Below are 14,334 nucleotides of genomic sequence, written 5' to 3'. Positions count from 1 at the left end.
GTCTATCTTTCATTTGTATTCATGCGCACACACACATGCACACGCACAGACACTAAGCTCACTGACAGGTCATTTCACCACAATCTAACATAGCTGGGCGGAGAGAACAGATGCTAAAGATAGAGGTAAACTGAGCAGAATACCAACGACTTTCAAGATCATACAATTCAGACGAGCAGTGTGACGGTACAAATGAGGCAATCATAGTGTTTTTCAAAGACAGGTTCATACCTAATGGTGGTTAACGGGAGGTTTAAAATAGGTTTAAAGAATAGCTTTTTGTGGAAACTTAATTTACTTGCAGTTTTGCTTTAGCAAAACCTTGTAAAAGTATCACAATTTGATTAAAAAAATGAAATGATAAAAATTCAACTTAATCTATAATTGAATCAAATTGGGAAGCGTCTTCATGTTAACCAAAACTAAAAAAAAAGTCAGAGCATTCAACAAGTACTCCATCGAGTATTTCAAGATGTCAATTATCAGTGCTACTTAATGAGCATGATGTAAAAAGTGAATGAATAGAAATCTAGCTTTGAGATTGCTGTACAAGAGGCTGATTTTATCACAACAGTGTCATTTATGTATCAACAGACAGAGCCTTTGGTAGGCATCACTGTTTAGCTGTATTTGCTAGCACCACATTGGATAATTTAAAGCTGTAAAAAAAAATCAAAGATTTGCTACTAATTAGCTTAAGTCTAAAGAGTTTAAGTCGCATTTAGAGACTAATCAGTTGGGGAGGAGCAGCCTGTGTTCTAGTACGAGGTTTGATTCATTCCCTTATTCCATTAAAGGAATCATTTAAGTTTTACTTTTACTTTAGATCCGCTCCCTTCCACACTCTCTTTCTAATACAGTTTTGATGCTACATTGAATGTTGTTTCATCATTCTGTGTTTACTCTTTCATGGCTAGCTTTGGCTGCTTTTGTACACATGCAGCAAGTAACTTTGTGAAAGATAAAAACTAATTTGACAGGTTGTAGAACATAAATGGACTGGATGGATTTCATTGAAATCTGGCCTTGGACTGATAAATGTGTATTTATGTGGGACTTAGTGTAAACTAGGTATTTTAAGAGATAACTGGTTGATTCATAATAAAAACCTGATGTCGAGATTTCTGGAGCGCTGCATGAGTGGTTGATGCACAGTAATGGAAATGAACGTGGACTGTGTGTGAAGAGGGAAGATGTGCTCTTGATCAAAAGAGAAAGGAGGAGGCACATGAAACACTGTTTCAACGCTGTTAATTGAAGAGCACAATTTGGCTAATTCAATGGGCACAAATTTTCACTTCCATTAATTAAGATAGTGAGATGAATTAAGTAATTCTGGGTTACAAATTATAAATATGAGGTTATAAATTATTACTTTGAGATTAGAAATTATTTTTTCCTCCCATAGGAGTTTCCAGGCTTAATAGATTGTTCAATTACTGGTGGGATGTTTTTGCCTATTAACAACTGACATACAGTATTTTAAGATGAAACCCCGGTGGTTTATAAAAGCCACTCTTCCTATAATTTTAATACCTCACTGAAGCCAGTAGCACCTGTCACAGGGGATTTATACATAGCTGTAGCACCAGGATATGATACCGCAGTGTATCCTCCTGTGTATTATTGTTTTGATAGTAAGCTGTAGAACAAAGTGTTGCGCTAAAAAGCCCTTGAAAATAGAGGCAAAAACAATTAAAGAAAAAATATAATTAATATGGCGCTGTCACTGCTTGAAAGTGTGTGTGTGTGTGTGTGTGTGTGTGTGTGTGTGTGAGTGTGTGTGTGTGTATATTTTTAACTTAAGGGAAAGTGGGGGTTCCTCAAATGAAAATACTTAATACTTTGAATGTCAAAACGAGCCTGTATGTGTGTCTGTTCTCCAACAGCACTGACACACTGCAACCACCAACTTAAACAAGCGTGCAGAAAGATCTGCCATATGTTACTGCTGTCACTGCTCATTGAGACAAGTCGTCAGAATGTTTTGTGAGGAAAAATATGTAGCTTCATGTTAATCATTGGCATTAATAGCTTTTGGTTATCCTTGTGGGTTCACCTATGTGCAGGATGCCATGTTGAGTGTATGCAAAGTGATCAGCTGTGCCACTGTTTTGTCACATTGCTGTTGCATGTCTTAGTGATGAGACGCCTGTGGGCCTCTGATGTGAGTAATTATTTTCTAATAACCTGCAGCTTGTTAGCTCAGCTGGCTGGAAAACTGACTGCCAAAGTGTCTGCATCTTGTTTGATGTGTGTGTCTATGTGGGTGTACATGTGTATGTACGTGTATGTGTGTGTCTTTGCATACTCTCTACTAAAACACAAAAGTACAGACTGTCAGTTTCAATTTGATAGTACTTTGATCCGTATTGGATGAATTGTTAAAAAAGTGACATAATTTTTGCATCAGCGCCCACATTTTAAAGGTGCCAAAAGTATTTTCAGTCCAGGCATTGGAAATTTATATTACGTCTGACTTCTAGGTTTCTGCTTGCCATGAACGTAACTGGGGTCTTGATATCTTACTTTACAAATCTTTTACAATTCCTTTTGAGATAACACAAAAAAAGATATACAGTTTGATCGGATAACTGTGGAAAGTATCATACTGGGTTTAGACACTGCATGGGGAGAATTGTGGGGGGTGGGGTGAAAGCAGCACATGCCCAGATTAGTGGAGAGTAGGTTTAGACATTGAAGACTGGACACACATTTGTCCAGGTACGTGACACAGCCTACAGGTAATCTAGTTTTTGTATTCTGGATACCTGGAGAGAGGAATGTCAGTCTTTAAGTATTGTGGCAGGAAGGTTCAGACATGATTTTGACAGCCTTTCTTTATAGCATGAACCACAAACTAAGATGTACAGTTTTGGACCTGCATCTGATGTCTGCTGCACCTAATGTTTTTTGAGAAAGGCACAAATGGGCAGCCACTATACAGGTGGCAATATCTTCCAGACAGCCATAGGAGGTAGGCCACTTTGGTCCAGACTGAACTATTGGACAAATTGCCATAAACCTTTGTACAGGCATTTGTGGTCCCCAGAGGATTGATCCTACTGACTTTGACGATTCCCTTGACAGTTTCTGCTAGAACTCTGTGGTTGACATTTGTGGCTTTGAGTGAAATGACAATAACTATTTGTTGGATTGCCATGAATTTGGTACATATACAGTATCCACGTCACCCTAAGGCTGAATTATAATCACAATCACTCACACTCTCTGTAATTTGCTCTGTTACAATCCTATGTGTCAGGAAAAGGTTCACTTGTTTTGATGGATCTCAATGGGCTGTCTGGGGTGCAGTGGGTTACAAAAAAAGACTGGACGTGCAGATTTTATATAGTCAATACCACTGAAATGTAGGGATATTCCTATAAAAGTCATGTACTAACTCTTATATTGTTTTTCTGTTCTTTTCCTCAGGTCTTTGGATCCATCTCCCCAGGCCGTCTCTCTTTTCAGTCAATCTCCAGTCACCACAGTTTACGTTCATGTTGAGTCTTAATCAATCACAGCACACCGGATAGAGGTAGGCAAGGACTCACATCCAGCTTTAACTCAACTATTTTTTGCTATTTATGAGTTTAAAACAGTGCTAACCAAGGGATGCAAAACAGACTCTACTGGGAACTGTGACACTGTTGTTTCTGTTTAATTACATCTGAAACGTACATAAACAGTTATTGGCGATTATGTTTAATAAAACTTTGACGATACCCTTTGGGAAATTAGATAAGTATAGAATATTACATTAGGTTTTGAGTCATTAAAATGCACTCAGGCACAATTAATATACTCTTCTAACACTAACCACAAATATGTGTTGAATTTTAGAAGACAACTAAACCTCAACAGTTTTCAAACATCTTTATTTTACCTGTGGTATTTTAGCTGTGCATATGTGTTACATAAATGGTAAGTAATCAAGTGTGTAATTAAAGCCTGTCCATCTGTGTGAGAGCAAGTGGATAAAAAAATGTATGCATGTGCCCACCTACCTAATGCACCATAATAATATGAGGTTGAATGCACTTATCACATGTGAATGTAAATGTGTTCCTGAATGTGTGTGTGTTATCTCTCTGTGTGCATGTCTGATGAAAGCAGTGCTGTTAAAATGTGCTCTGCCTCTGTTATAGACATATTAACCAGGCTGTAAGAGCAAAGAGACCAGACAGGTCTGCAGGCAGGCGGCTGAGCAGAGCAGTGACACTGCTATTAATACTGGATAGATGGATGGATGGATGGTTATAAATCAAAGAAGGATAAGTTGTTATTGTACAACAATCACAAATCATCAATTGTCAAACCTGCCTGCTGCTGTCTGAGCTGAAATTACATTTTAAAATTTTATACCTGTGTCTCTTGGTAGGGAGCTTATAGTTACTATAGAGGCGAAACCTCAGTGCTGCCAATATCAAAGTTAATCTATAGTAGTCTAAAAACCTCAGCTCACTAGTCATTCAGTTTGATCCATCAGACTCAGATTTGTCATTTGAAATGCACAAATGACCCAGAAAGTTGTCATCTGAAATGATACCTTTCAAGCACAGTACATTTTGCTGTCTCACAGATCTGGAGATCTCAGTGCATACAGTGATATCTAAAGTCTTTAGCTTTAGTTCCTGAGCTGATATCTGGGGTAAAGACTGTTCAGTTATCAGTGCAGCAATTTGTGGTCAGAAGTATTTGACCAGGTTGGGCTGAATTTGAACTTTAATAAAGCAGCTCGGTTTGTAACGGAACATATTGTGGATAGTGGAGAATTTGGCCCCGAGCCTGTCAGAGCACAGCATGGTTTAACTCTGTAGACCACTGGGAACAAAGATCAAAAACAACTAAATGTTCCAGATAGTAGGCCAACATGAGCTACCAGTCAATGGAAAAAAAAAACTATAAAGAGAAATGAGACCTGCAATGATCCACTCTATTCAGTGTTAGGCACACTGCCTTTTCATTCACCTAACTACTAGGATATACTGTACTGTACGTGTATAATTGCTACTACGAAACATGGAAAAGCTGCTCTGTTACCTCTTCAGTTCCTACTGCCTTTGACTTTTTTTCCAGGAGCACAGAAACTTAAAGGAGCATTTTTATTGGGTTTTCTTTCTGTGTCATCAATATGTGGCCACTGGCTGCTACCCAGGGAGTGGTCACAAAGAGAGGTCACACAATCAGTTAATACCATAACACTTCTCCAAACATTTTCTGGCAGTGTAGGTGAACAATTTTCCTCAGCACTTTTGGCCAGCAGCAGTTTCTATTATTGCTTTATATCCCCTTTTTTAATAGCTGTATAGCATTTACAACATTTGAGGTGCTTGCCTTTAAACCTTATGTCACTACACACTGTGGAACAAAGTAGGTTCTTTTCACTGCAGTTTGGTCACCAAAACCCACATCTGCTGTATGTAGTGAAAAGGGTGTCTCAGATTTAAATTTCACTTACATGGTTAAACACAATTTCCACATAAAGCTATTCCAAGACCATCCCTTGTCTGACCTTTTACTGTAACAAAGTGCAGGTGCTAGTGTACATTGTTCTCAGTTTTACATGGTCAGCTAACTGGGATTTTGTACCTTGAATAATAGCTGTTTATTCACTAGAAGAGTCAGCAATTTCCTTGCTAATAGAATTTTTTGTGAATGCAGCACATTATAATGGTCTTTTGGGTCATAACAGCTACATTGTTTAACATGAAAGCCAGTGAGGACTCCCAGTATTTACATAAAAGTCTGTTTCTTTAGCTTATTGCTCATATTCTATTGCTACAGTGAATCCATACAAGAACTGCACAAAATGTATGGGGGAAAAAAATCACAAACTCTCTTTCTCAAAGTAAGTGTATGACTGTTTGCAGCTGCAGCGAGGATGAAATGTGTGTGAACTACAGCAGACTCAGAAGAGCTTCTATGAAGTGTAATTCTGCTATAGAAGCTCTCACAGCCAGCGTATTAGAGCATATTAACTCTGGCTTACACACCATTTTAGAAGTGGTTTGAAAAATGATTTCATTTCAGAGGTTGCAGAACAATTTGTACCACTATCCTGTTTTCTTCTTGCTCGCAGCCCTCCCTGCCTTCCTCACAGTGTTATATTTTCTGCCAGCACCCTGGAGAAACATCTGCCATGAGCAGTTTATTAGAGTGAGTTAAACGGTGAAAAAGTTTGAGAAATGTTGTATTGCAATATGTTTGTTTGAGGCTAACTAGCCTCTGCAAAGGCTAAAAATAAGATGTTGAATTGAGGACTTGCTCAAACACTGATGGATGCAACTTTGAATGAGGTATTTCTGACATTAAAATAACTTTTCCAAGAGTTTACACTGAGACATCAAGTCACACAACTAACTTCTTATCTGCCTAATAATTTCTAAGATTATTCAAGATTGCTCCTTTTGAACTATGTGATATTTGTTACAATACGATCTATTTTTATGTCTTTATCCCCTTGAGAAATCTTCATAGAGTCTGAATAGAATAAAGTATGTAGTGTGATATCAGAGAATTTTCATCTTATCTAAGATTAGTTATCTCCAAAATTGAGGGGGATTGATGTGAGAGAATTGGATATTTGAAGTCTACATCTCTAGAGCTTAAGATGCACAAGTTCGCAAAGCCTAGAAAGACTGGAATAGGTCACCCTGATTCCTGTGTGTGTGAGTGTCTGTGTATGTGGGTGGATGGTTGTGTGGAGCTAGCCCTTTGGGAAGTCTTTTTACACAGACTTTGAGAAGGAACAATTGTCAGCCATGTCCCCAGCAACATTTGTGTTGTGTTGGAGCAGCTCAGCTCTGTTGCATTTGTGCACACAGCAAAATTTCTGTGTTTGCAAGTGTTTTTCTGTAACTGCTTTCGAAAGGCAGCATATGTATTGTCATACTGTTGAATATGTTTTTGCTATAGGTTTAACCTGTAGGCTTTGGAATTTGTGCCACGGAAGCTGTAGTTTATTGCACCTTTTCTTGATTCAGAGTTAGAAAAGTGCACATATTAGATCAAGTGCTGCTTATTTAATGTAATGTATCTTCATTTGTTCTGATGCATTGCTATCTAAATTAGGATCCTTAACACCTGCCTCCAATTAACAAGGCGGACTAAGTATTGGTACAGCAGTGTTGTATTTGCTAATGCTTTTTTCACAGATACTCAGATGCATATGCTCACTCTATTCTTATGTCAGTTCTCAGCCATCCAGATAACTGGTCTGATGTTTCTTTTTAATCCAAAAGGGAGGCAAAACCAGCTGAGCAGACAGCATTGTTGCATGGTCATCGTATATGTGCTAAGTGTCAAGAGAGCTGAGATTTTCAACAAACAGCAGGCACTAACCTGCTCTTCTAAAACACCACACACCTAAACACAGGTGGAGAAACATACTGTACATAGTCCTTTACATCAAAAGTGCAATTGAACACCACTTACTGCAACTCATGTCTGTTTATCCAATGTCCTCTCCAGTTTGGCAGTCGTGATAGGAGCAGACCACTTCACAAACAAGAACTAAAATGGAGTTACACTAAAACTTGACTATGGATGTAAATTGGAAATATCATTTCCACAGTCATGCCAGCATTTTGATTAGTTATGGGCAAAAATGCCAAATGTGGTGCCTCTTTCTGTTCATTGAGCTGTAATTTTGCAGGTGAAAACATGCCAGATTCAATTTTAGTATGCAGCTGGTCTTCCAGTGATGACCATTCATGTGACTCTGATGATGTACTCACACAGGCCAAAAGTTATGAACATGGCATCAGTCAGTACAGGACAGATGAAACCTCCTGCATCTCTGTACAGAGAGAGACTAATTTATTTCTGTGCTTTGTTTCAGCCTTTCTTTGCCTGTACAGATAGAAATGTTATTTACCAAACAGGTGTGATAGCCTGAGAGGAGTAGTCTACATGTCAGCTGAAGCATGCCTCAGATTGTACACCTGAACAGCTCTCACTTCACAGAATATGATTATATTCCACTGTAAGCTGCTGAATCAGTAACACAGACATTAATTTAATGCAGACTGCATGCACAAATTTGCAGGAAACTGCACATTCTCGTATAGTTTTGAGTTTTCATCAAAGTTCAGGAAATGAAAAATATAAAAATAAGATACATAAGTATCATGTTTTCTATATACATGGTAACAATGTATGCCGCATGCATATGCCGCACTGGAAAAGTTGTTTACTCATGTGTTTTTGTATTTATGTGCCTGTATGCAAGCAGTGATTAAATAACAACAGTTTGATAACAGTGTTTTTCTATAAACTATCCCAGACTAATGACTGTACTGATAAAGGCTGCTCTGTGAAGGTACAGTATCCCCACAAAAAAAGTCTGCTTTTGAAGAGCTGACACATTTATTTATTTATTTTCACACATAGGGACTGTTCACATTAGATGAAGGTGCTCTCCAAAGACAGAAAAAGAAGGACTGAATACATGTATAGATTTGAAAGAGAAAATACTTCATGCCTTTCAGCACTGCTAAAATAATATTATGATGCCTTTAGGGCTGCTGTATATTTTCATTATTACTTTATATAACAGCAATCTTCAACAAATGCAAATGTCACTGTAAGTTCAGATTAATGAGAGCACCTTGGAAATCCTTGTAAAAATATTTTTACACCATAATCATGCGTATGTTTTCCCCACCTTAATTAAATGCCATGATTGTCAGCGAAACGTTCATTTGTGCAGGAATAAATAAATATGCATCCCTCGCTCTTGTTATTGCCATTTCAAGGACTTTTCGTGCCTTATCTTGTTATTCACAAAGCTCAAACCCCATCTAAGTACATTACCTAAACTCTTGATTTAGGACGTAAACATTCTAACAGCTTAAGTTATTTTACTGCCACTCTACAACTCAGAAAGCACAGTAAACATTAGTATGCATTCTCTTTGTGCTGTCTCACCCTATTTCAGGTGGCTGAATCTAAATGATCTGTCGGGAAACATACACAAATTTATTCACACAAAGGTTTGTGGATGCGCATGCAGAAATGCATTTTCCACTGTGAATGTGTATTTCTGTACATTTTCGTATGCATACAAAAATGGAAAATTATTCGTTGTTATATTCATAGAAATACCAGCAATGTTTTCTGTCTATTTCTGTCAAAACAGTGCTGTCAGACTGACAATCAAATGATGCTATCTCTCTGAAGTTATATATCAGAATACATTGTCCACTAATAAAGACCAAGCCACCTAATAATGCATTATCTATTTGATTGAAATTTGTGAATGGATCAATGACAGGTCAATAATGGAGGAATGTAGGGACAAAGAGTCAGTGAACTGATTTTCATTAATATACAGGAGGGATCAAGATAAATATTATGCTGTACTAGCATAGCTCTACATATAGCACCTGCTTAATTTATTTAGTACAATTGGTGCTGTATTCTTCCCCAAATGTTTGTGCGAACAGGTGATTCACCTGCTTCAGGGAAGTTGCTTCACTTCTATCTTCTCTTAGACTAAGGAGCCACTTTCAGTGCTAAAATACTTAAATTACTCTCTCCGATCTCAGCCAGTCCAGGACCACTTTTACCCTAGGTTTTGTGTCTATTGCTCCAGGATGGTAGAACTGAGTGTGGGTAAGGATGCGACCCAGTATCCCTCAGAAACAGTGAGTCACAGACAGAATTCTCATAATGCGATTAGCTGAAAAGCTGAAATGTTGTGCTGAGACTAAAGTGACCTTGTCCAGTGAACAGGAATATCCTTGATGTTCTGTTTTCAACTGCACTGTTGTCAGTACTTTTGAGAAAAACTTGAGAATAATTCCCCTAAAGGAAACTGCATTTGTAGCTGGAGACTCTTGATCTCAGCTGGTCCATGGGGCACCATCTTAAAGAAGGAATATCATTCCTGGAACAATGTTGAAGACTACTTCTTTTTTGCGAGGTGAAAGCAAAGGGGACGTTTCTTTGGTGCAATGTTGCTTTGCCTGATCCAAGTACAGAGAGCTTCATATTTCCTGTCTTTGTTCAGACAGGCACAGACCCAACAGGCCTATTTAAACAGGCTGCACCAGAAAAATGAACGAACATTATGTTTATATTCAGGAACCAGGCTCAGCATTCTTATTGTACAATGTAAACCCTGGACTAAACTATCCTGCATGCTAGCTAGAGTGTCTGAGCTTACCTGCTCTCACCCTGCTGTGTGCTTATTTTGCTGCATCATGCCACAGCCTGTGTCACACAATCCTTCCTCTCCAGATGTGTGTCAGTTTACCCCACTGAGCTGTGACCTTCGTTCAATGGCATCTCAAGGCATTTTTGCCTTTGTGCATATTCATAGGTATGAATATACAACATGCCAGCACATATCATGGCAAAGGTAAATAACTTAATAGATTTCCCACCCCGAGACCCTAGATAAATAGGGAATCTAAATATTCTATTGAAGTTGAGAACCATGACAGCCATGTAATTCCCTAAGCTGCCTCTGAAAGCCATAATATTCATATTTCTTCATAGCAATAAAACCATATTACCATATGAAGGCCATAGGATAATATTATTATCAGCCGGCTCTCTGTGTGTGCCTCTCCAGTGGCAGGGATCAGTTCAAAGCACAGCCCAAAGCATGAGTGCATGTGTGTGTGTGAGAGAAAGATAGTGTGTGTGTGTATAACGTGTGTGTGTTTGTATCTGTAACTGAGTGTGTGTGATCACTTCCCTGAAGCGACAGCTGCACGCCGAGTTCCTGAATGGAGAAAGCCTTCTGTGATGACTACCAAGTGGCACACACGTTTCTCTAACCTCTCTTCTCCTCTCCTTTCTCCTCCTTTCTACTCTCCTTTTCCTTATCGTTGGTGTTTTCCTTCCCCTCCCTCTCTTTCACAATTGTACACTGATCCGCCTCTCATTTCCCCCATGTGTCTGTTGTCCTGTCTTCTTCCACCCCATCTCTCCTCCACTTATTTCCACCCTCTAAGTTATCTGCCACTTCTCCCATCCCTTTTTCCTTTTTTTTCTGTAATATTATTACTCCCCAATCACCATAATCACCAAATCAGAACTGCTGGCTGCAGTGCTTGGCAAAATGAGACACATCTGTCACAGCTAAACCTGTATAAAACCTTGAATAAGAGCAGAGGAAAGCAGAGAAAGAAGGCAGGGAAGGATGGAAGAAAGCATAACAGGAATCAAGGAAAGCAAAAAAAAGAAAAAAGAGAAATAAAAAGAAGAATGAAAAGTGATTAAAGAGACCATTAAGGAGGGGCAAAGTGAGTAAGAACATGGGGAAACCTGATGAAAAGAAAGGGTCTATATTTAGTAGTGTTTCAGATTGGGAAGTGTTTGATGTCAGAACCCCATTAGCCACACTGGTGAGTATTTGGAGAGATCTTGCTGTATAGACAAAGTGTGTGAGTGTGTGTGCAAGCAAGACAGAGACAGATTGGGGGGGAAGCAAGAGAGAAAATCATACATCAGCGTGCTTCATGGTCCCTATATATGAGGCCACAGAATCGGAAACATAAAAGAAAAGCACATGTATAAAGGTGAGAGCGAAACAGCACATTGTGCCACTGCCCTATTTTCTTTCCCAATTCTCTGGTTTTATTACAATCTACATGCTAAGATCTTGCAGTCAGCTCTTAAAAGTCAATCATTTCTCAAGGTCGACTTGGCTGTGCTTGCTCCAGCATATCAAAGAGCTGGTGATCAAACAGCTTCTAGATCTTCATATTCTCTTGATGCTCTTGCTCACTCTAACAGTGCAGTCATGTTGCTGTCTTTGTCACTCTTTCCCTACGCTATGATCACCTCTTTACTTCTTGTCCTGACACAAAAGTCGGTGGAACAGGACTAGAAATGACTTCAACCTTTGTTTGACAGTGGAATGGTCCAGAGAGACATGGGAGAGGGAACTGTGAAAGGAGAAGGTTTCATATTTTTAGCTTGTGCATAAATGCCAGGGATTCGAATGGGAGAAAAACATAAAAGTTTTTTTATGGTTGGATGAGTTGAAAAGAAGAGAAGGCTGGTGAAAACAGATTTTTTTTAATGCACTTCAAGGTCATGGTCTCTTGGTCTGCCTCTTCCACTGAAAACAAAGCAATCATGTCTTGCTGCTACACACTGATAGTTGCCTTAACTCCACCAGAAAATACAGTAAAAATGAAAAATATAAAGAGTGGAGGGAAGGTTCCCAGTTTGAGTGTACAAGGGGGTCCTTGTTGCATGTCAAACTCCCTCTCCCTGACCAATGGTAGCCAGTAAAAACAACAGGAGTAAAATCCATTCATTCCAAAAAACACAAATGCTATCTTAGGTGGGAAGCAGGAAAGAAACGCCAACATGTAGCAGTAACATGACACAAACAGAAGGCTGGAACTAGACACAACAACAGGCTGAGCTTTATGTTACACAGGTATAAAAATAGAATTATTGATGTTTGCCACTGACAATTATGTCATACATGAAGCTGTGGGTTGTGTTTGAGGGACAGAGGAAGGGTGACATGAAGTTACCGTGTTCCCACATCGGAGCAGAAAGACGAGAACGATATGAGAGAGATCGCCCAATTAGACAAGGTGATGATGAAAGAGGTGCATAGCTTGTAATGTCGTGAAGTAGAGCGAGGGAGTGATAGGTGTGTTTAATATTATGTTGGATGACTGAAATGGGATGAGAGGAGACACAGAGATGAGACAGAGCAGCAGGAATGTGTGTGTGTGTATGTGTGGTTAGCATTACCGTAAACCAGAGGCCGTGGTTAGTATTACAATGGAAGGAGTGCAGCACAACAAGCGTTGATGCACCGTGCTAGCAGCCACAATCACCTAATTATCTACTGTACTGACAGGGAGAGGGACAGAGCATTAGAAAGAAGATACAGCTAGGGACAGAGAGAAAGAGTGCAGACAGAGAAAAACAGAAGATGACAACGACACAAAAGGAGAACGAGATTAATAGATTGAAAGATACAGGATTGGAGACAGAGTGTGAAACAGCGAGAAAGAGACGTAAATAGCGAGAGGGTAGATGGGCACAAAGGAGTCATGTAACAAAAGAGCCATTAGCAAATGTCTGTTTCCCTCCCCTGCTCCGATCTCTGAGAGACAGCATCTGTGTGTGTGTGTGTGTGTGTGTGTGTGGCTCAGATCCCAGCGGTGTATCTGTTCCACAGTGGAGATGGAAGGTTTGTCTGGGCAACTGTGTGTATCAGCACCTGTGTACCTATGTAGATGTGTGTTATCTGCAGGGCAGCCAACTTTGGGTGCCTAGCTGGAGAGAGATTCCACTGGCATGAGGGATGCACAGAGACAGACTCAAACTTTGACAGCTCTAATCAATAACACTGACACTGCTGTGAATATCTTTCTTTATGAACTAGCAAAATATGCCAGTGTCAGTGTAAAGTCAGTGGCATTTACAACTTTTGCAAGGCTATCTTGATAATTATTTTCATGAAAATGGTATGATCTATGATCTATGTTGTTTACTTACATTACTTGCCAAATTCCAAATGTTTCTGGCTGACAGCATAACACACACTACTGCATGTCTTCCCTCAAATTTGACTGGAAAAGACTGCCAATAAAGAATGCATTTGGCTGTGAAATTATCAACTTTTCTCAGCCGTTTTTTTCTTTTGTTTGCAGTACTTTTTAATGTGTGGAGTATCTCTTATTTAGCTCCTTCCTCACGTTTTACTTGAGGCTCTCATTAATTGGCCTGTTCTGGCGTATGCCTTGTGCCCAGAAATGTTTAACTTTATGAGCTTTTTCTCTCTTTTTTTGGGCACCTTATGAAATGTTAATGCAACAACTTACATTCTGCAGTCATGCTGAAGTGAGAAAAGCAGATGGTGCAGTTTAGTGGATTGGAGGTTGTTGCCAATACAATTTCTGCCAAACAAATTCTATGGTAACTATAAAGTCATTATACTATACTATGGACATCTATGTTCACCCTTTGATACCAAAGCCAAGCAGTGTTAGAGCTTAATTAAGTCCACATTTAAGAGCATGGTTGCAGTTTCAGGTTGAATAATGCTTGCTTTTCAGTTCATACCAACCTCAAACATGGGTTTTTTCATGGGCCAGTGTGTTGACCCACACGGGTAATAAGTGTAGTCACAGGTTTAAGTAATGAAGGTAGAGTTCACATGTGGCAGAGTTTGGAGAGTAAAGGCAGAGGGTGAGAAAAGGTTCAAGAAAAAAGTTAGTAGGAGAGATAGGTGATTACTTTTCTATCCTCACTTTGAAATTAAAACCTTATGTTTTAAAAAGTTGTCTCAGGACTTAACAGTAAAAGTATTTCCATCCAGCTTGTTAGCTGTTTAATTTGGAA

General features: G+C 39.2%; 1 protein-coding gene across 1 annotated transcript in view; it reads left to right on the top strand.

Annotated features, from left to right (window-relative positions):
- zgc:172282 (leucine-rich repeat and fibronectin type III domain-containing protein 1-like protein) overlaps positions 1–14,334 on the top strand; it is a 152,270-nt gene that overhangs the window by 61,818 nt on the left and 76,118 nt on the right. Inside the window, exon 2 of the mRNA XM_018684384.2 lies at positions 3,436–3,541. The gene's annotated coding sequence lies outside the window, so the exon portion shown is untranslated. The remainder of the gene's footprint in view (positions 1–3,435; positions 3,542–14,334) is intronic.

Source organism: Lates calcarifer, linkage group LG21 (genome assembly GCF_001640805.2).
Source record: "Lates calcarifer isolate ASB-BC8 linkage group LG21, TLL_Latcal_v3, whole genome shotgun sequence".
Classification (NCBI taxonomy): Eukaryota; Metazoa; Chordata; class Actinopteri; family Centropomidae; genus Lates; species Lates calcarifer.
The sequence above is the reverse complement of the archived record's forward strand: the minus strand, read 5'-3'. Positions and strand labels throughout refer to the sequence as shown.